The sequence below is a fragment of the Manis javanica genome, chromosome 6 (genome assembly GCF_040802235.1).
Source record: "Manis javanica isolate MJ-LG chromosome 6, MJ_LKY, whole genome shotgun sequence".
Taxonomy (NCBI): Eukaryota; Metazoa; Chordata; class Mammalia; order Pholidota; family Manidae; genus Manis; species Manis javanica.
The window spans coordinates 95,984,088-96,005,860 of NC_133161.1; the positions used below are offsets into that span (position 1 = coordinate 95,984,088).

The window sequence follows — 21,773 nt, forward strand, 5'->3', positions numbered from 1 at the left end:
GGTCCCTGAGGGCATTACACTAAGTAAAATAAGTCAGAGAAATTCAAACACCATGATCTCTCTTACATGTGGAAACTAACTAACTAAATAATCATGCTTATAAAGAGCAGACTGGTGTTGTCAGGGTGGGGAGAAATGGGTGAACTGTTCTGTTTTGTTTTTAGTTTAAATAAACTGAATTTTTTAAAGAAAGAAAATGTTATGAGAAAACATGTCAATATCATCAATAGGTCAAGGGAGAAAACACATAATCATAAAAAAATGATGAAAAAGGCATTTCACAAAATTCAACACTCATTCATGACTTGAGAAAAAAGTACCAAACCCAAACCAGAAAGATATTGCCTTAGCATGATAAAATAATAGTAATATTAAAGTAACAGCCAAGACAGCTATCATCACTTTTAATTACTACTATCCAGGAAGTTGAAAGCAGTTCAATGTAATATAAAACAGAAGTCAAGTATACAGCAATTGGAAGGGAAAGAAAAATATTATTATAGCCACATAGTATTATAGTCTAACCTAGAAAGCTGAGGAAATACAACAGAATAATTATTATAACAAATAAAATATTTAGTCTAGCCATAAAATTGAAAATAAGTATCCAGAAAATTAATAGCTTTTCTATTTACCAGCAATTACCAGTTAATAGAAGTAGATAGTATTTTTGAACACATATTAACTGCCAGAAACAGTGTTACGTCCTTACCATATTAGCTCATTTAACTTCCCCAATGCCTCTAGGAAGTACATACCATTATCATCCACGCTGTATCGCTAAGAAAGCTGAGACTCAGCAGGTTTGCATATCTTGCCCAAAGTCACACTGTCAGCAAATGACAGAGCCAGTATGAGAACCAGGCTGAAGCAAAGTCCTCGTGTCCACTCCCACTGCACCTCTGCCTGTCAATCAACTGAAAGGACACACTCCTCATTCAAGCAAAATGCTATGGGCAAACACAGCAAGAAACACATGCGACTCACATGAAGACATTAAAAAACAAAAAGCTTCTGACAATTACAAAGAAGACACACCATATTTTACAACAGGTAAATTGTACTTCATAGAAAAGTCAATTAGCCCCCAAATAATAAATCCATTTAATGTGATTCCAATCACAATATACAATATATGCAGATAAGTATTACTTTTGTGGATGTGCCTTCCTTGAGGGGAGGCGGAGTTTAGTAAATGAATCTGGAAGTTCCTCTGAAAGGAAAAGAAGTGAATATCCAGGCAAGAGACTCTAAAAACTGAGATTAAACTGTCCTTTAGGATGCCAGTCATTGTCATCTCCAGGCTTGGGTCCATGTAGCACCTCATTCCGGCAAATAATTTCCTAAGAGAGTTCTGCATCCACCGTTGGTGGCCTCTTAGTTTGAAGAAACAGAAAGTACAGAAGAACCCACAAAACCTATAAAAACAGGTAGGTGAAGATGCGCAAGAAAATATGCCAACACATTTAACATAGCTAAGGGGTGAGATTATGTCTGATACCTACCTACTCTATGATCTTCAAATTTTATAGTTAGACTCTTTATCATTAAAAGTAAAAAAAAAGGGGGGGGCAAGGACAAGGGCAGATGACAAATGTTCAAAAAAACCTAATTTAAAAACTATCTAAAAGAAAAGAAAACTTTATAAGACTGCATACATTCAGAATGTTTCATCTGGAAAAGCAAGGCTCAGGAATAATTCAACGGCTATATTAAACCAGGAGGGATGCCATGAGCATTCTGTACCCCCTGCCCTCTCTTCAAACTAGCCCATCCTTGCACACCTGCGTAGGGCCGCCTCCCCCACCAGGCTTTCCCCCACAATCCAAGCACCACCATCAGCTAGCACCATTTGCAGTCCCACCTCTCCGACTTAGCATCAAATTTCTTGGCCTTGTGTTCTTTTAACTGGGTGTAAGGAGCCTGGAGGACTGCACAAGACTTGCTGCCTGTGCTTTCCAGGCCCGGGATGACCACTGGCCAGGTCCCAGAAAGGCTTGTTGCTTCCTAGTCTGCAGGGCAGCTTCCGTGGCTCGGCCAGTTTAAGGTTTCAAAAGATGGGGAAATAGCCACATCAAAAAGGTGCTGATCTTTTGACTCAGCTCCAGCTTTTTTAAATATTATGTTTCTAAATAAAGTAAATGATACTCTAAAGAAATAGCTAAAGGAAGGTCACAGAGTAGAGCAACTACTCGAGACTTGATAAATCAAATAAACAATGAGGCCAGCACAGGAAAGCAGAGAGCGTACTACAGCCCCTCTTGCCTTTTTGTTTTTCCATTAAGGAGCTGTTCTTATAAACAATGAGCCCATTCAAAAGGGGGTTTTAAAAATCCCGGGAGGAAGCCTCTATCTCCAGGACCCAAGCTCTGCTCACCCTCTTCTCTGCCTGTGAAGATCCGCCTCGGCGAGAGCCATCCAGCCTCCACCGGGATGGAGACACCTTTGATCCGTAGCTCCAAGGAAAAAAAAAAAGAAAACTCCTGACTCCAATTACTCAGGAATTCTATCAGTAGCAAAAGGGAGGCAGAAAAGTGAAGACCTCCACACAGAGTGACTTTGTTCTGGGTGGGCCTCTTCCCCTGTGCAGAGCAAGCAACACACGTCTGGGTTTTTGTTTCTGAAACTTGTATGTAGAACTATCCAAACTTCCACATTCACCAAACGCCCAGGTTTCTGAACACAGATGTGTGAGTGATGGCTGGACACTCACACCCCTTTGGTTATTTATATTTAAATATCTATTATTTGTTTGTTATTAATTAGCATTACCTGTTAAGAGTTATTATTGCTACCATTCTAATAATAATGAATATTAATATTATTATATTAATAATATTATTATACATTTCCAGGGATGCCTACAGCTGAACAAAACAGGTAGTCAACACACACACCATCCTACCTTGTTTTTGTTTCTTTTTTAAAACTTTTAAATATGAAATATTCCAAAAGCACTAAAAATATCATAGCTATCCATGTTACCTACAACTCAGACTGAAACAATGCTAACATGCTCCCATAGTCTCTTCAGACAGCTTTAAGGAAATAACACAGACAGAGCTGAAGTCTGCTATCCCCTACCCCAGAAAGACTTATTCCCTCCCTCCCTCTCCAGAAATATAAAAATAGCACATAACTTAAGTCATTGTTTATCTTTCCTGTGGATATTTTTTACTTTTTGTCCATGAACAATACTATTGATTTTCATGTTTTAAAAATGCATAAAGGACAGTCTTTTGCTCCATTCCCAGCCAGTAACAGTGCCGTTCAGAAAATCATTTTCAAGAGAGCCTGCCATCCATACTCACTCTATTTGTTCCAATACTGATCAACCTCATCATAGGCACATTCTTCCCTGTACAACATCAAAATGAGGATAACAAACTTAGGAAAGAAAAAAAGGAAGCAAGACTCATAAATATTTATAATTAGAAAGGATAGGCCCAAACTTTACGGTTTATATTCGAGGAAGATCCACCACATTCTCGTGTAGCCAAGCTCCTTTAAAAGGCACTTCTTCCTTTATCTGTGGGTTATACACTGTTGTCTCAGGCCAGTATTCATCTCTTCATGCTCTACCTCTGTGGCCTCCTGCCAATTCCCATCAACATTTCCAACCCAGGACTCTTTTCTAAAGTTCCAATCACTTGGATGCCCTCAAATGTAACCTGTCAAATGGAGGTCATCATAGTCCCCAAACCTGAACTCTTTCCTGTCTCAGTAAATGGCACCATCGACCCAAAGAGCCCGAGCCATAGAACTGAGTAGCAACCTTGACTCTGCCTCCTTCATCCCCAGAGTCCTGATAAACCCTGCCAAATCCACCCTATGTGGCTCTAACGCATTCCACTTCCCAAATTCCCATGGCCACCACTCCAGTCTAAGCCACCACCAATTTGCATGTGAGTCATGCAGTAGCCTCCAATCGATCTTCCTATATTCTGTGATGTCCCCTCTACCTATATATACACTCTATACAATACTATAACCCAAATATAATCTTACCTTCCAGCTTGAACACTTTATTATCTGCCCTTTGGATAAAATCCAAACAAGACCTTCTGGACCTCTGTAACCAGGACCTGTTTATTAGACCCAGTCTTACCCATACTTACACACCTGACTCCACTCCCTAGTTCCATAGTGGCTAGTTCCATAGTGGCTTGAATACACAAGAATCCCTCTTACCTCTAAGAATTCCCACCTACTACTCCTCTGTCTCGAACATGACTTCCCTTGGTACCTACTACCTCCTCAACCACTCTTACTTTGCTTTCTCCAATTTTTTTTTTTTTTTTGCTCTATAGGTTTCAGCTTAAATATTCTGTCTTCCAGAAAGGCTTCTCTGATGCCCCACTCCAGTCCAGGACTGGAGTGCCTGCCTTGTGCTCCATCACAGCGATTATCACAACTGATTACTAATGTAGACTATACGTTCCCCGAGGGCAGAAATTACTGCTGCTTAAATCACTCCCCAGGACTTACTTAGCACGGGGTTTTGCCCGTAGGACATTTCTGAGAAATATTTACTGAAGAAATAATGGATGGATGGTTGGGTGGTTGAATGGTTGAATGGATAGATGGATGGATCAGTAGGTATTCAGGAAATCTGGTTTGCTGTCTTCACCCTCCAGGACACACGGGCCAACTGAACAGACACAGTATGTCATTGTCTATGTATCTTGGCTCTAGCTAAAATGCTCTAATTGAACTTTTGTCCATTTTGATAATTTTTCAAACATGATTTTGTTGCCAGGTTGTCCAGGTGGAGTATCTCTAGTAAGCTAAACAAAGTTAAACACAAAAATCAGTGGTTAGGAAAGCAAAAAACAGCTCTAGCCTCACTAATATCAAACAGCACATATATAAATGAGGCTGTCCCCAAGATGCTTCAGAAAGCAATGCTCACTCCATCCCTTGAGCTGTGATTAAAAATACTTTTGTGGCCCTAAAAAATACAGGAAATAATCTTTACAAGAGACCTACATCTAAATGTGGATACAGGTATCCCCCACTTTCTGAAAGTTGGAGCTAGGCCACTCCATTTTGATGAAAGACCTAGATTACTACCTGTCTTCCTTAACTGAAAGGAATCCGATGAGGATTTTCACTTGTATGAAAAAAGGGGGAAAGTGAAAATAGTGTTCAGTGTTGGTTTGCAGCGAGCCATTACAGAGGCAGCACCCACCCTGAGCAGTGACAGTGGCCCTGCCAAGGTCCTTCCCTGGAAACCAAGCTAGCATCCCAGTATCAAGCCGCCATCGCTGTGACTTGTGTCTGTGAGCATCTGAGTTTTCTCTTGATTTAGTTTGTGCATCCATTAGCAAGAGGTGTCCTAAGGGATCAGAAAAGCCTAAGAGTGATTCTTTTTAAGTCTGGGAATGCTCAAAACTTTTTCTATGTAAATTAATGGCAATTGCTTCTTCATTTTATGCCATTTCAGCTTACAAAAGGGTCAGAAGAACATACAACTTTCAGATAGCAGAGGAAACCTGTGCACTTTAAAGCTGTTAACAAGAAGTGGTAAAGAAACATGGTTGTGGGTCAGCTCTTCCAATATGAACTAACAATTCTCAACAGCATTAAATAAGAGCTTCAGAAAATGTAGAGGAGAGGGCAGATACACAAGAGGATAATATTATCTTCCTACAAAGGAATCTTGATTAACATTTCATTACAGAAGATACACCTCCCAAGAAAAACCTTTTAAAAATCTTTGCTTAAAGGTGACAAGAACCAAAAAAGTGTATTTCACAAAAGCATTGACGCTTATTCACTTTAAAAAGCATGAAAAGTTTGATTTATGTACATTTAGAGAAGTACACTCTAGGTTAACACTATAGTTTCATCTTAGCTCAAGACAGTATTCTTTCTGACATGAAGTCTAATTTTTCTCTGAAAACTCTGTTGGTAAACTTGGTAAGACTTTTTCTATGTGGTTCCATGTCTCATATGAGATATTAGAGAATATTTAACCTTTCTAACAGGGCAGAGGGAATAAGAGTAAACGGGGGGAAAAGGAAGGAGATAGCAAGAAAAGAAGAAGATAGAAATCTATTTTAACATTGGTCAGCAACTTATTTATACATGAACAAATGGGAGAGAATCCAGAGAACATTTTTCAACAGAAGAGCTGATAATAATGCAGTGTTACTCTTCAAAAAGTCTAATTATCCCCATTTTACAAAAAAGGAAACAGAGGCCCAGCAAGTGCCTTGCCTCGGGCCTTACCTGCCCCTGCTTCTAAAAGCAGAACCTGAACTCACACCTAAGTCTGTCTGCCTGAGGAAGCCACCAGTGCCCACTAGAGCTCTCCACCATCCCTGGCCCGCTTCATGTCATAGAGTTTGGTCGCTCTTTCCTAGGGTCCCCAAGAACATCGAGTCTCTGCAATCCATCAGCAGCTATCCAGCGTCTAAGCAGCCAAATGAATAATTATGTAACAAATCCAGTTTTAGGCTTTATCTAATGTAATCACACCAATCAACAGGCTGTACTTCGTAGATACCCAAGGAAGGTGGAGCCAAGAAAGGGAGATTCCTCAGCTGAGGAGATGCCCAACACGATGGCCCCTTTCTAGAGAATGCACAGACCTTCTGCGGGAAGCCCTTTTCTCATTTTAGTCCTCCAACTACCAGACAACCAAAGTTAAACTAGTCACCCACTGGAGAGCAGAGGTATCTGACCACTGGACAGCCTGGAATAATACGTTCATACACCTATTGAGTTACTCTTCTTTTATCAGTTCAAAGCAAAAACAAATGTCCCACTGCTGGGGCAGGAAGCCCTACTGAGTATGCAAGCAGGATGTGGGCACCACATCTCTATTTACTACATCAGTACTCCCATTGGCAAGAAGATCGTTCACTACTCGTGGACCCAATGGCAATCTCAGGCTTCACCACCCACTACCATGAAAGTAAGCACCTGCCCTCACATTCTGGACCAAAATTCTATATGATTTGGTGTCATGGAATCCAATGGGTGGGAAGCCCCACAGATTCATGCCACATTTGCAGAAGGCTCTTGCTCCATATAATCTCCATAAAGCCTACATTGATGTTTCTGTGGAAACCAGTCAAAGACAGTAAAGACAGACTGAAGGTGGAGCACAGTCTAGGGATTTTTGGTAAACAGGGTCAAGGTCATTAATGATATAGCATAAACATCAACCCTGCAAATTACACAGAACCCATCAAAACCTGAATCTGTAAAACCACATACTCTAAAAGGAGTGAAAATACTCCCAAATCCTTCCAGGTGTGGCTGAAGCTCATTTTTAGACACATTCCCTCCACACACGCTGAGCCCCACACAGCTGGCCCCTGTCCCGAGCAGAGGTACCATGAGGGGACCGAAGAGGCTCTGGGCTCTGAGATGCTGGTGCGGAGACAGAAAGGAAACACACAAGCCCATAAAAGTAAAATAACTTCAGAGAGCCACAGGTTCTTTGAAGATAAACCGAAGGGAGACATGATGGGGGCTGCTGGGCGAGGGTGGGCAGGGCCACAGAAAGGACAGGCAAGCCTGGCGCGGGACCCCAGCAGCAAGTGGGCGGGCACAGGTCCTGTGATGACAGCTGGGCTGGGAGCTGTTCCAACCCCACTACCCATCTGGGGAGCTGCCCTGATGCCGAGGTTACAGAGCCATCCTGGGGGTGCTGAACTCAGGGATGTGGGAGGACTGCATTACCGGACTGCCAGGCCACGGCAGGTTCTTGCTTGTTCCCCAAAGATTCTCTACCCCATCTCACAGTGGTTTGGCAAGACCTGGAATCGAGGCCTTCTAGGCAAATAGCTGTGGCCTCTTTAAAGATATCAAGACCTAGAATTTCCCTCAAGGGATTGGTTTAACATCTAAATCCCTAAAAATCAGTACATCCATCTAAGGCCTAAGTTTAGTACCTCCTCAGACACACCATCTCTCCTCCCCCACTCACACACACACAGACAAGCCACACACACAGATTAATTCCCATGCAAAGAAAATACTAGACCAGTTACAGTTTTAGAAACAGTCGGATGACATGCAATCAATGATACCAAAACACATAGCTTAAAATCCTCAAACCTCTTTCAGAAAGTTCCTCTTTGTAACTAAGAAAAAGACTGGGGACATCTCACCGCCAACTAGAATGACAAAGCATTTTTTTTCTGTAAATCTACTGTGATGATTGATAACAAATGGCATCTATAAAGCAGTCGGTCAATAACCAAAAACAAAAGAGTGCCCTGCAAATACGAGGAACAGTCAGAAAAATACCAGCTAGGACGCAAGAGGTGGCAGTGCTTTGAAAACGTATAGCTTGATCCAAACGTTAGATGTGGTTTTCGCTACTCACCACAAAGTTGGGTTACTAACATTTCTAAAATTTCTGAAAATCATTTTCAGGCCACTGGCCCACTTGGGAGCAGATGAAAAATTTCCATTGTTGATATACAAACCTTAGTCTACAAGGTAAATAACAGGCAAGATATCTGGTTCTACCAAGTTTACTGAAACCACATGAAAAGTGTATTGGAAGTCCAATTTTGCTCAGTCCATGATGCTCCCCTTCCTTCAATTCCACATCTCTCCATGGAAGCTGTAGGGCGCGGGGAGGGGAGCAAGGCCCCCTATGCTTCTCTCTCTCACACTTGAACCAGTTTTGTTACCATGGTTGCAACAACTTTAAGTCAGCTTTTATGAGTGATGGTTGTCATGCAAAAGCAGAAGGTAAATAAATGACATCATGTGTATGTATGCCTGCCCCCTCCTTTAAACCCAAGCCTTGTAACACAACAATACAGGGAGCTCACTGAGGGCAGGAGCTGTGTTGTATCAGTTCTATCCTGTGATGATGAAGAACAAATTTAATAATGACAGAAAGGCATTTGCCTAGAGGCAAAAAATCGATACTGAGGTCATTGACTTAGCAGCAGACATGGACAAATGCCCAGGGCTGCATGTCTAGGTCCAGGTGTCAAGACAGGGAACACTGAGACAGGTGGCTCAAGGCCACCCCAGATAAAAAACGAAGGAAAGGAAGAAGCCTTGAGGCCTTTTTCTTCAAAGATTTCCAAGCATCTGTGGAATAATCAGCACTGACTTGTGCAAACCCAGAGGCCAGAGAGTCAACCATCCTCCCCACACCCATGATTTAAAGCACTTCTGAAGGTGACGGCATGGGGACCGGGCAGCCAGGGCTGGTATTACGGGAGGTGGATCTTTGCCCCACACACAGAAGAATATTCTCATAATGAAAACTGTCTGAAAACGGAATGGGTGTCCTGGCAAAGGGCTTTATCCCTTCTGAGCAGAGGCTGCAGCCACACTTTTCAGGGCTCTTACCAGCAGATGTGTACATCAAAGAAGGGATGGACTCCAAGAGTTATGAGACTTCCCATCTGCAGGAGGTGATGGTTCCATAAAGGTTCCTCCACCTTGGGGGGAGGTGGAGGGTCTAGGCATTCACGCTCATAAATATTAGGGAAAATATCCGTCTGGTAAAACCAGAAAGGAAGGAAGCAGTACCACATGTCTTATAATTTCTGGTAACAATAATGGTAATGAATCTAAGACATGCAGCCATACTCATTAGAAGCTGCTCTTTCAAGTGTTGTGTTTGCCCCCATTTCATCCTGATGGGGCACTGACTCTTTTGCCTTATCTGGAGAGGGGCAATGACATATGGGTGGGCATTGGCTCTCAGGAGCATTTAGGCATTTCCTGGTCAGGGAGGAATATACCACATGTGGTCACAGCCACAGCCCGATCGCCATCTGTGCAGCGCCCTACCACACAGAGGTGCCCAGCTGCCAGCAAAGACCAGGCTCCTACTGCTGCTAAGGGGCTACCATGTCAGCACTCTCCTGCCTCTTCAGGGAGGACCACCAGCTTGGAATGGAGAGGACAGAATGGACTGGAAAACCTCCTCTAATTCTCTCAACACCAACTGTGTCCTGAGAAGTTTTGTTCTCCCAAAATTTTTAAGTCAGCATTCCACTAACTTTACATCACCACCTGCAAAATTTGTTTCTGAAAATTGCTAGACAGTTAAAAATTATTATTGTACTGGTTGTTTAAAATAATCTTTCTCCATTAGGGCGAGGTGGCATATACCTAACAAGTGATTCTGACAGATTGATGGGTTCTAGAAGGTTAAAATACAGTTTAAAACACAGTTTGGCAAGAACAATTTCCTTGTGTCTGAAAGAATGCTTCCCATACTGGTCAGGCTGGTCTGGCCATTAGAGTTGTGAGAGGAAGTTCAGGCTTTGAGGCTAATTTCAGCTCTCCTGTACTTCTTGGGCACTGTGGAAAAATCATGAGATAGACGAATCTCCTCCAGTCAAGACTGGAGCAAAAAAACAGACATTTATATCTGCATGGCTCAAAATGATCCTGTCTGAAGACACAGGGGAGACTAAAATGCACAAACCATTTCCAGGAAGATGGAAGGGCTCCCTGGTCTATGTGCTCTAGATTCAACAAGATAATGAGCCTTTTAGAATTAACTAATATTAATGAATGAAAAAGTGTCTAAGACTTGCTAAGCAGTTAGTTGACTGAATCAGTCCATGAGGCAAAAACTGTTCCTACCACTGCTACAAGACAGGTAAAGCTCCTCATTTTAGACCCAAAGCTTGGCAATCCCTGGCCACCAGCAATGACACGATATGACATGCCTTAAACTGTGTGCTTATATGCCTTTTAAAGTGTTTCCAGACACTGTCATTTGTATTTCAAAGTAGCCCTTTTTCAGTTCGCTGTGTTGAGATGGAATCATATGTTGCAGTTTTCCATCCAATAGCAAAAAAAGCACAGATTTCAGAAAGGAAAAACATGAAGGCTGTGTACTGATACAAAACAGAAAAGACACATGCTCAGTGGCATGTATACAACTTTTCTATGTACATTAGATGAGAACTCCATAGTGGTTGGCAACTCAACTTTCCCCAACAGGAAACAATCTTTCTCACATACTGTAGCATCTGCCAGTTCTTGGTCTTTGATTCAAGACACCAAAATCTAACACCGACACTTCCACAGCTCTGCTCCTCCCCAACCCTGCTCTGAGTGAAAAGAAGCCAACACCCAGGACAGCAGGAGCCTGGGGCAGTCCCTGCTTCAGACCAGCTATGCGACCGTGCAAAAACTGATCTCCCAGCCTCAGTTATCTTGTCTACAATATGGGTGTTTAGCACAGATGACCCCAGCCTGTTCTGGCAGGCTGTGATGTGCGGTGAGCAGAGTGATAGTTCAGCATAAACACAGGAAATTTCTCTGAAAGACCGTAGATGAGTTCTGGGCCATGACAGCCAACAGGGATTGCAGGGCACAGACTTGGGGGACATCAGCCACAGCAGTTGTTTCTTTAGCACCTGCCCTCCTTCCCCAGACATCCAAGCTGTCCACAAGAATCTCTTCACATGGCTTAATAAGATGTTCATGCTTTCTGAATGCAAAATACTGAACCTAATTTGGTCAAAGAGAACACAGACACCTTAATGCTCGCCCTCATGCACCTCTTAAGCTATTTTTCAGGAAGTGATTTCTAGTATTTCACATGTGTATCTGTCCCCACATCAATATCCTCAAAACTGTCACTCCATCATCATTCGTAGAAGAAAGACAAGAACTAGATAGCATGAATTGCTGGGTCGGTCCTACAGGCTGCACAGGGCGGGTCCTGGCATGATACTGAGGATGCCTGGCATGCTATGGGTCTCCCCACACATCTGGGGGCTTCCATGGGGCTTCGGGTGGATGTAACCAGTGGCTCAGACCCCTCCTGTGTCTTCCCTCCATATACCCTCCATGCAGATCTCCTCCACAACGGCCTCTCCCATGGAAATAACCGGCTTTCTCTAGCAGGGGCAGCTGACAGGGGAAAGTACTGTTTCCCTGGTCCAGGCCTTAAGCATTTTCTGTCCTCCTCACCCCCTCCTTCCTTCATTACTTCCATATACCCTGCTACCTGATGGGGCCCCAGGACTCAGATTTCCCTCTCCAGTGGGCAAGACAGGCAACATCAAGTAAGTCAGATCCTTACTGCTCCTGCCCTTTAGGAGCACCAGCTGGGGATGGGGAGGAAGGGGGGAGGGTGTGTGTGTGTGTGGTGTGTGTAAAACCCAGTTTTTAGTATTTCTCCAATGTCGTGTGTGTGTGTGTGTGGTGTGTGTAAAACCCAGTTTTTAGTATTTCTCCAATGTCGTGTGTGTGTGTGTGTAAAACCCAGTTTTTAGTATTTCTCCAATGTCGTGTGTGTGTGTGTGTGTAAAACCCAGTTTTTAGTATTTCTCCAATGTCGTGTGTGTGTGTGTATGTGTGTGTAAAACCCAGTTTTTAGTATTTCTCCAATGTCGTGTGTGTGTGTGTGTGTGTGTAAAACCCAGTTTTTAGTATTTCTCCAATGTCGTGTGTGTGTGTGTGTGTGTGTAAAACCCAGCTTTTAGTATTTCTCCAATGTCTTTCTAGCCTGAAATAAACTCAAATCATAACTATTCCTTTTAAGAAATGCTAAGCAATACATGAAAAGAAACACAAAAGAAATAATATTTTAATGTGCTTTCCATATAAAAGAATTTAAAAGTTCAAAGTACATATACACACACAAGTAAAAAGGATGGTTGTTTTTTAAAAAATTTAATATTTAAAACTTAGAGTAAATAAGATTGCAAGAAGGTTCCACAAACAGAAGCACTGACCCATGTTGCGTCAGTGTTCTCCCGAAAGGTGACCCCACCTAAAAGTCCTGTGACCACACAGACACACACACACACACACACACACCCCAAAGCAGTCACTCCACTGCTAAACAGCAATTCTGCTAAAAGCAAGCAATTTATGTCAGAGCAGTAGACAGGATTGATTTTATTCATTTTATATCAATGACTGGTAGGCAGAGTGTGGGTTAGCATCCTATGAATGAAGGTTGAGCCCTATAAGGGCTACCTTCATGACTGTCTTCTGGGACAAATGACTGAAGTTGGTGCCCCCCCTTACACACATGCGCATCACCAGGCCGGTGGGGCAAGAGAGCAGAGGGCAGATGTGCCGCCTCCTCTCCTGAGCTGCCAAGACCTCGGCCCAGGTCAGCCACCTGTTCTCCCTGCTTTGCTAGAAGCTGCAGAACGTGGATGGGGGTTATTGCCGCGCCCATCAAATGACCATGCATGACCTCCATGTTACTGCACAATCCTACACCTGGGTACGCAGCCCCTGTACTGATTCCTCAAAAAGATCTGCCTAAACCCACTCCTGCTACCTTTATATTGGCCTTTACACTTCATGAAGAAAACGGGCAAGTGGGAGCAGAATTTCTTAGAAACTAGAGGCATGGGAGGGAAACTATCTACAGATTCACCCACAGGTCAGGTTTCAGATCCCAACACCCTACTACTGCACAGGCTGGTTCGAGAAGCACTGCCCACAGAGGACCTGCAAGGCCCCACCGCCCATCACTGCCTCGGCCCCTCGGCTCTCCCCTCGTTCACTGCCCTCCACCCGCCATCAGACTCAGACCTCCACCCTCAGGCCACCAGTAGTTTGGCACCAGCACTGGCCTCTCCATCCCTCCCTCCCAGCGGGATGTGCACCCAGCACCACCCACTCCCATAAATTCCCACCCACGGTGTCTTCATCTCCACACCATCTTTCCAGTGGGGACGGCAAATGTTTCTGAAGTCCCAGGAGCCAAACGAGGGCTTTCTTCCCAGCTCTCCACCTTGCTGATCTTTACCACATTTTACTACCCCATCTCCCACCTTCCTAAAACTCTTAGCCCCTTGCCCACATGCCTCTGAGTTGAATCTCGAATCTGTATCTTCAGCCCACCTTTCCCTCAGAACTCACATACAGTTCAAATCAAAATGCTTAAAACTGAACTGCTTCCTCCCGCCCGTCTTTCTCATCCTCTCAGGACATCTCCCACATCCAATGGCCCTCCAGCATGACCTCCTTCAGCTCCTTGCTTCCCCACCCGGGACAAAGGCACTATTTCAGGCAGATGACATACCGTCAGCCCTCTCTTCCCACTCACCCTAAGGATGAAGCCTCAGCTCTTCAGCTCTGCATTCGTGGGCTTCCACCAGATGGTTGCACTTTTGATCACCACCCTCCCTAACCCCAAACCATGCCCACCCAACAGGTGACCCACACTGATGACTAGCACTTCCCAAGCCACCCAGAACGTCCCTCTTCCAAGCCTTTGCGAATGCCACTCCCTCCACCTGGAAGGCCTTTCTTCTGCATCTTACTCACTCTCCAGCCCCCCAGGCCTGACTACTCTCCATCTCTGCCTGAACCATTTCCAAGATCTAACTCACCAAGTACCTTTTCCTTTGATACTCTGTAAGACTTTTCCTTGATACTCTGTAAGTGCCATTTATGTTACACCTAATAAGTATGCTGTAATTCAGTTGTTTACTCACCCACATGCAAACACCTTGAAAGTTGGCCTCATATTTCATTAGCCTTCAGAATCAGATGCTGTCCAGCACTTAGCAAGGCCTCCAGAGTGTCTTGACTGTGGGCAGCACATCAATGAAAAAGACCCTTAAGCTTGTAACTGCTGGGACTTGGCTGCAAAGGAGTCAGAAAAATATGATGACCCAGGCTTCCCTATGTTTCCCTTCCCTGCATTCTGTCCCCAACCTCTTCCTATGAGCTTTGCTCCATTTGAATGTGCTTAAGAAAAAAGAAAAGGTTCTTATTAGACAGAGTCCCCCTGGGCAGGGTCTAGACATGAAAAGTGCTATTGTATGCTCCATTTCCCCAGACACTCCTGCGGGATAAGAAGCAAGTTCAAATTTCCCTGTGGGCTGGCAAATTTTCTGTACTTATTGGCCTGGCTCTGGTGAATGTGTGTCTCCCCAGACAAGAGGCCAGCAAAATACAGGATGATCTGAAATTTGGAGAATTGTAAACAAGAGCCACATCTCTCAATTTTTTTCAAAAGCTTTAGGCAGCAGGTTGTGGGCAAGCTTTCAAGTGTACAAAGTTGAGGCTTTAGAAACGACTGGAATTACACCTTAGCAGCAATAACTCCCATCTCCAAAGAGATGTGCACTTGTTACTTGGCATTGTTAAGATGTTCATGAGTGTCTTCTTTTTATGAGTTCTGCTTCACACACATGCATCATGTTCCACACAGGGCCGAGATCACATCCTTCACATATCCCTCCCTTAGATTCAGCTGTGACCAGCCTCATCTTGAATCTACCCAAATTGTTAGTTAACTAAGGTCAGGGTAACTTAAGGTCCGAAATAAAAGCACCAAGATTCCTTTAGCCTTTCCCATTGCTACCAACATCCTCCCAACAAGAACAAACAAATAAATAACAAAGAGCCTCAACACAGATCCTTGACCCTGGCATTGACTGATTTCAGTAGAAAAAGCCACCATGGTAACATATACCACCATCAAGGACCACAGAAGGCAGCTGCTGGAACTTGATACAAATGTAGCCTGATGCAAAGAAGCTGGAGCAGAGCATTTTTCCAGATGTAAATGTAGAGTATGTACATGTAGACACATACATTAACCCAAGTACTTATCAGTGTACCTGCAACTTTCAATTTAAGAACCATGAAACAAACGGAAAATTAAATTGCTTTCAGAACACATTAAAGTATGAAAGGTGAAAAGAAAGCAAACACCTGATTGGTTTTGCCAACTGTTATTTCTGACATATTTTCTTGTAAGTGACAGGTTTTTAAAAAATACTTCTGAAGATGAATGCAGAATGTGTACACCAATGCCAGTATGCTTTGATGTATGCCTGGGAAGAGTAGCCCTGTGAGGATGTGGCAGAAAACCCAGTCTATTTCTTACAGCCAATGTAATTATAATAAAGCCTCAATAAAGCAGCTGAAGGTATTTCCAAAGGGGTATCTTTTAATCATAACATACTTCAAAGAATTAAGATAAGCAACATCAAGATGCCCACCACCCAGACCTACCACTTGTTAATATTTTGCCTTATTTGCTTAAAACCTTTCCTCATAAAAGAAATAAGGTGATGTAGCTACCACTGAACCTTCCCCATCTTACTCCCTTTCCACATTGGCCAGAAGTAACCTCCGTTGCTGAAACTGATTGCACTGATGTTTTTACTTTTACTACATATGTATGAGTTCATAAACAATACAATACCAAGAAGGTGTTTCTAAAGTTCATCCAGAAGAAAAAAAATTGGAAAAGCACTAAGAAATCTTAAAAGGAAGAATACCAAAAGATAATGGGCATGATCAGGTCAGATGAATTATACGTTACAACATCTGAGAGAGGGTGGTACTGGCTCATGAATAGGTCAATAGAATAAAATAGTTCAGGAAAAGAAGCTAAAAAATATATTAAGGCAGTGTCAGATATAGGAATTATCTCAAATCAATGATAGAACAACCAGTAAACAATTACTTATCCACAAAGAACTACAAATTTAAAAAAAAAAAAAGACTTCAACAGAAACTTCGCCAAAAAGGATATCCAAATGACCAATAAATATCTTAAAATGATGAGTAAGGGATCCTTAACTCCCTTACTCATCAGGAACAAATGAACACCACAACCAAATACCCCTACACAGCCAACAGAGGGGCTAAAATGAACAATACAGAAATTACTTGTGTTGTCGAGAATGAGGAGCACATCTGCAAACCACCTGGAAAAACTATTAAACAGTGTCTGCTAAAGCTAAATGCATGCCTCCCCTATGATGCTAAGTGTGTACCCAATAGAAATGAGTACACAGATCCATGTAAAGACAGGTACCTAACAGCCAATGTTCCCAACAGCCAAACCCTGGAAGCCATCCAAATGCCCATTAGCAGTAGAATGGATCAGCAGGGCCAGCCCTTGGAATAGCAAGAGTAACTGGCCAGGCAGAAGAGGGCCTTTCCAGGAGCTAGTAGTGTTGTTTTAAAGATCTGCGTGCTGTTCACATGAGGTGTTCATTTTGGGAAAATACATCAAGCTGCTCAGATATGCCATGTGCATTTTTCTATCTGTGTATTATACTTCAATTAAAAAGTTTAAAAATGAGGTGAAGTTTTCAGCCATCATATTATGTTGATAAATGTTTCTGAAAATTAGCACTCATATAAACAGCTTGGTGGAAAGGAAACATAACTCAGTCCTTGGAGTTAATTTGGTAAGAGGTATTCAAAGCATACAGAATTTTTTCAGATTTTCATCATATCCTTAATTATAATCAGAAAAAGAAAAGAACAATGTCAATGTCCAGTGATAGGGGATTGGTTGAATAAATTACATCACCATTAAAGCCAAGTTGGAGAAGAGTAGTACATGATGTGAAAAACATCCCCAATATATGGTTACCTGAAAATGTGGGTATATGACATAGAAAGTGAACACAGAGAGAAAAAAATTGAAAATACACCAAAATGTTAACCAAGGTCATCTCTGGATGGTGAGATTCCAGGACATGCCCATGTTTTTCTTTATGCATTTCTGAGCTTCCTAAGGAGCAGGTGTTTCTTTTATAAAAATAAACAAAAAAAAAAGTTGAAGAGAGAGAAGAGCAGAGGACAGTACAGGTGGTTCTAAGGTTTCAGGCTGTGTGAGCAGGCTGCCTAGACACTGGTTAAGTGAGAGACACCCTTCCTACCTCACACACTTTTAGGTTCCCTTTTCACTGAAACACTTTCTAAAATAAAATGCATTTATTTTAATAATTTCTGTGTCATGCATCCCTCCTCTCTCTTAGATGGTGCAGCATCTTCTCAAGGTGTCCTGTGAAGAATGGCATTCATTCAAATCCACAGAGCCTTCTGGCCTTTGGCCCTGCACCCTGCACTTGGCTGTATCAGAACAACAACCATAGCAATGCTCCCCAGCTTCGGCCTATAAATTCCACTCTCGAAAAATAAGGACAAATCTGGGTTACTTGAGAGACTCAGTGTTTAGGAGCCTGGTAATCAAAGTTTATTGTACTCTTGGTTTTGTTTCTTTTTCCACTCCAAAGAGTTTAAAGCAACTAAATTAGCATCAAAGACATTTGCAAAAGCTCTCAGTGAAGCCATGATGAAATATAACTACATCAAACCAGATGCCAAATAGAGAACCATGCAGAGCAATCTATGAGGACGTTCAGAAGGCTTAAAAGAGGACCATAGTCTGAGAAGAGTTAGTCACGAAAAAGCTCCTCTAACAGGTCCAAACACAGGCTTTGCCCGTGTCCTCCCAGGAAGATGAGTGGGCATAGTCAGGTCAGAAAGAATGATGCCAGGCCTAAATCAAGGGTACACACATCTCAGATTTGAGATCTATTGCTTCTGTGGCAACTACCTGCAATTATCAGCAATGCAGTCAAAATTGAGCAAAATTCTCTGTGGATTTGCACCTCAACCTGTTATCTATAGGCTGTCCTTCAAGATACCTGGGATGGTTTTGATTTACCAACGTGACAGCACATTTTGTCCTAAACAAATGTTCAGTGGCTTTTGACCCAAGATGGACACATACAGGTTATAATACAGATTAATTTAAAGAAAGCTATGGAATTTCCTTTGCTAAACTAGATTGTCTTAACTCGTTCAAGCTCCCTTTATTTATCTGACATCTTTCCTGTGGTTTTAGTCTTCTAAATTCCTGGAAAACCTAAGCTGAATATCACAGAGACAGAGCTGTTGAGGGGAAGAGCTCTTTCGGTCACAAAGCCAAGTTCCTCATTGAAAGAGATAAAGTGAAGTGAGAGCAGAATCGTTTGAATTCTTAATGTTAGACTATATCAAGTCAGCTGGGTCATGACTCTGGTTATCACAGCACATCTCATATGAGAAAGACTCAGTTTCGTGGTCCCTAATCACTGCCAGGCTCTCTTCTCATTGATAATCATTGCTTCAAAGAGCAGTTCTAATCATTCAATCACTATTATGCTGAAGACAGAGCCCAAACCTACCTACAGATGAGTGGTTCTGGCAAACACTGAATCATGAATCTCTTTAAGATCATGACAAAGAGGGGCATAAACACATGTCCAAAAAGTACTGCAGAAAATAATTTCAAGGGGTTGGCCTATTTTCTGAGGCCTATCCATGAATCATTTTCTGAAGCCTCTTCCAGGGGTACCTAGACTGCCAATGAAGCCCCACACTGTTAAAGATGGTTTATTTCTGTTTGCTCCCATGTTGGTTGTGAGACAGTTGCTACCATGCTCACTGCATGGAGGCAGGAATGAGGCTTTACTAGGGATTGGGAAACTGGCATTACCCTCATGAGAAAGATTTTTTATAAATACATGACTTTTTTAAAGCACATACAGTCTCTCATTTCTACTTAACAATGAAAAGCCTCATTGAAAGCAAAGTTCAAAATTATACTAGCACTTGTATAGGAGATTTGTAATTATCTCACTAGTATATCCACATATTATCAAGTTTCTGCATTTAAACCCTGACTTTCTCCCCACCTCAGCAGTATAAAAACCACTAACTTTGTCTAGAATAATGACCAGGCAATATTTTATAGCCTGGCTCCAGCTAAGATATCACTTCTTTCTTAAGGCAAGAAAGGGTTTTTCTTTTCTACAACTTACTCCCAACCTTGAACTTTTTAAAAGAGGCAAAAGGCACATATTTTTAATTATATTATGTGGTCTTTTTCTTCTTCAAAAAAGAAAGGAATTTACAAACCACCTTCTTATCTCTCTCTTTCCTTATCATCTATTATTGTTGGAAAGGGGCAAGGTATAGATGCTTTTCAGAGAATCAGATGAAGGGCGAGCAACAGGTACCCTTCTGCAGCTTACAGAAAACTAAAGCAAACCAAACTGGGGTACTACTTCATGCTACACAAACACTAGTCACCAACAAGAAGAGGCAAAAACAAATTTTCCTGCTGCAACACTGCCCACCGCCACTCTATTATCCAGTCTTTTGAATCCTTGGATTCCCCAATATTCAACCAATATAGCAATATACATGCTGATGTGTATGTAGCATGTGTGTGTGTGTGTGTGTGTGTGTGTGTGTGTGTGTGTGTGTGTGTGTGTGTAAAAGCATCTTTTTTTTTCAATTCACCCAGTTTTTGGGGGCAAACTGATGGATGAAAATACACTCAATTTGTGTGAAACTGATTAAAGAAAGTACTTTGAATTTATGTGAAAAAGTTCCCCATTAAGATGGCAGCTATTTTTTTCAAGCATGATTCCTTTTAATTGCGGAAAAGAGCCCAAAGGCTTTGTCAAGGGGCACATGTTTTCTATAAATCAAAACATAAATAAATGTGAGGTTATTTCACTAAGCATACATATGGTTTTTGCTAAGTAAACTCTATTTATAAAACATTGTTAGCCTCCATCGGAACTGCTGTCAACATTTATAGGAAAGGAACTTTTCTACTGCTCTGAAACTTGCCAGGATTTGAAAACAAGCCTAGAAACATTAGTTTTCAAAGACAGATTTGATTTAAACTTAATGTGAAATGGGCCACTGTGCATTCTCTAGTTTTCAAATGCTTGGAAGAAATCTTCACCTGAATCTTAGAATTGTATTTTACCAGAAAATGTTTACATTGCTGGCAGTTCCATTATTTTAGCCATGCCATTGTTCTATTATTTCTAGAGGTTCTCTTTTGGTTGAAGGCAAGGATCTGGGATTATTTTTCTTAGCACTGCCAAAAGAACAAAAAATATCCTGCAAAGGGGTAGTCTTTGACATCCATTAAAGCTTAGTATTCATAACTGCCTCACCATCTTCTCCCAAAGGCTCATTTGCATGATCTTTTCTCTTTAGATACTCAACCCTAGACTTTAAACACGTTTATCAGTCCTACTCAGAGAGCAGTTCTCCAAATGAAGTTTTCTGTGAAAGGAATTAGCTATAAGCAGGCATGAAGCAATCGTCCTTGAAACCCAACAGCAAACCACACAAGGTAACGGTAACTTCAATAAGAATTTACATTCTCCATTTTCCATTCAACTTTCCTTTCTTGGGCTGCAGTCCCTCCTAAATCAGCATTTTTTCCAATGCTTTTGCAATCAATCCCTATTATAGGTAGATCTAAGCCAACAGTTACAGCACAGTCAAAAGTGGTCAAAAGAGATCTCCTGTGCTCTCTCTCTCTCTCATTTTTTTTTCTTTTTTAATTATTTCTTTTCAAATTGCATCTTCCCCAGTTGTAAGATATGTCACTTCTTGACATGGAGTGCATTTGTCTTTATTTTTGAATGGCAAGATAAAATGTTAGGTAGTTCCATGAAAATAGCTAAAAGAATTTTTTAAATCCTTAGTCCCAAATTTCCAAGGTAATTAAACATTTAAATATGTGTAGTGATTACTTAACACGTAATTATGTGTAAATGGTTAAATTGCTTTGGAAACCACGTAAATGCTTTCACTCACAAATAGCATTCAAAATTATATGCAGAATTCCAAAATACTCATCCCAATTTGTATAGAGAATTTTATTTCTTTGTATATATACCTAAAGGGAAAGGTTGCTTATAAAATGCAGCTTTGGTTCCAATAAACATAAACATTCTTTCCATTCACCAGTAATAGACATAGATCCAGAAGAAAAAGACAATATTTTCTGTATCATTCACTGTTGTAATTTTGCATTGTAAGAGCTCCCTACCCTAATAATAGTCACTAATGAATTTGAAATTATAAGGAAAAGTAGAATTCTCCAGAACTTCTGTTCCTAATCTATCAGCAGAGCTCAGTGACATCACTGAGTCTTTGATCACAGCTCCTCTTTCAAGCTCGGAAAGGACTGGATTGATCCTTGCTGGCACTGAGAATGGAGAAACACCTAGGAGTAC

General features: G+C 41.8%; 1 protein-coding gene across 3 annotated transcripts in view; it reads right to left on the reverse strand.

The window, feature by feature from the left end:
* GLI3 (GLI family zinc finger 3) overlaps positions 1-21,773 on the reverse strand; it is a 266,600-nt gene that overhangs the window by 221,277 nt on the left and 23,550 nt on the right. Inside the window, exon 2 of one of the 3 annotated variants that reach the window (XM_073239078.1) lies at positions 14,418-14,568. The exons of the other annotated variants lie outside the window; for them this stretch is intronic. The gene's annotated coding sequence lies outside the window, so the exon portion shown is untranslated. The remainder of the gene's footprint in view (positions 1-14,417; positions 14,569-21,773) is intronic. 3 annotated transcript variants of the gene reach the window in all.